Raw genomic sequence first — 1,603 nt, 5'->3', positions numbered from 1 at the left:
TGCCCCAAAGCTTGAGCTCATTTCTATGAGCACTTGGCTGCCCTTTGAGAAGGCAATTTTAAGGGACGGTAGATGTGGAAGCCTGAGTGAGTTAAGAAATAAGCAAGTTAAGTCATTGGTTAACCAGTGTTTAATAATACTTCTTCACGTTGCTGAAAACCATTTTTTTTTTTTGGAAAATCATTTTTTTTTTTTTTCAGAATGGTAAAAGGGAAAGCATCTTCCTTGGAGTAAGGCACACCCGGGTTTGGCAAGGACTGAGCAAAGACAAAGTCCGCCGGATCAGAGGTGGGGGGAAGCGCCGTCAGCCCCAGGAGGAGCGCTCGGGCTACGGTGCATGGCGAGGCTTGAACCTGAGGCCCGGGGAGACCTGGTGACCCCGGGGGCCTGCGGGGCGTTGGGGTTCCGTGGTAGCATCGGTCGGTTGAGCGCTCCGCAGGCAAGCAGGCCGCTCCAGGTGCAGACAGAGCAGGGCGCAGCTTCTCAAGGCTCGGGGCCTCTCGGCTGTGCGCGGGGCTGGCTCGGAACCCCAGCCGGCAGTCCACCTGGCGCGCCTGGGCCACACGTTTCCCCACCTTGGCGGCAGCGGGTCCTCGGAGCGGGCTAGACCCTGAACCCGAAGAGTCGGCTTTTCTGATTGGCTTAGAATACAAACGCAGCCGAGCGCCGCCTGAGACCCGCTCTTTGATTGGGTTTTACATGAACTGCAGAGCACGAAATAAAGAGGCCTTCAGTCATTGGGCCATTGTATGAATCTCCTTTTGGCTTCTCTGCCGCCTGAATAAGCGTCTCAGGATCTTCGTCATGACTCTTAAATCTGGGCCTGTCAGTTTGCCCCAGCCTTACTCGTCTCTAAGCAGGGTATGGGGTTTACAGAGTTCAACCAATCATATAACGCCGAGATCGGGTTGCCAGGCAGATTATGCTAACGAGACCCCGCCTTTTATGCTGCTCCCACTCTGCGGCGGGAAGAACCACCTGGAGGTGGCGGGGGGGGTTTGATTTCCATCACCCCTAGGGAGAGAGGACCGGGGACCCGCTGATCTTCCAGCTCCCCTCACCCAACGTCGTGTAAGTACCTAAAGGATTAAGGGAACCGGATAAGTCAGCGTCCAGAGTACCCCATCGACTGGGAGGGTGTTTCGTCTTTGCTTAGTCCCACCCAAAATGGCGCCAAGCTCTTTCCGCGTCTCAGAGCCCGGCCGGGGCCAACCGACCGCGGACCCGGGTGGGGGGGGAATTGATGGTGGTGGTGGGGGGGAGAAATCCCGGCGGCACCGCCCGATGGTACAGTCCAGCCGGGGCTGGGACAAGGCACCTCACTCGGGGTGGGGGGTCAAACCATCTGCACCTTCCAAGGGGAAAGGGGCAAAACCCCCTAATGGAGCCCCTTCTGGCGCTGCGTTCAGCGCCGGCCGCGGCGCCTCTTCGCCCCTGCCTTCCCCGCGCGCGGCCTGCCCCTGCGCCCCCCGAGCGGCCCGCACGCTCCGGCGGCCGCGCGCTCCTCGCCTCCCCTGCCCGCGTTGGTTGGGCCGGGACGGCGGTTGGGCGCCCTGCGCGTCCCTGCTGCGGCGGTTGGGCCGGCGCTCGCGGCGCTGCGGGC

General features: G+C 60.7%; 1 protein-coding gene across 4 annotated transcripts in view; it reads left to right on the top strand.

Moving 5' to 3' along the window:
• The first annotated feature begins 848 nt into the window (after positions 1 to 848).
• PRDM10 (PR/SET domain 10) overlaps positions 849 to 1,603 on the top strand; it is a 93,431-nt gene continuing 92,676 nt past the window's right edge. For 3 of the 4 annotated variants that reach the window (XM_046638077.1, XM_046638078.1, XM_046638076.1), the window contains exon 1: positions 850 to 1,071. The gene's annotated coding sequence lies outside the window, so the exon portion shown is untranslated. Of the gene's footprint in view, positions 1,072 to 1,603 lie in introns of all 4 variants that reach the window. The other variant, XM_046638079.1, reaches the window with a different exon arrangement.

This window comes from Equus quagga, chromosome 14, assembly GCF_021613505.1.
Source record: "Equus quagga isolate Etosha38 chromosome 14, UCLA_HA_Equagga_1.0, whole genome shotgun sequence".
NCBI classification, from domain to species: Eukaryota; Metazoa; Chordata; class Mammalia; order Perissodactyla; family Equidae; genus Equus; species Equus quagga.
Note: the sequence above shows the minus strand (reverse complement) of the source record. Positions and strands in the feature narration are given on the sequence as shown.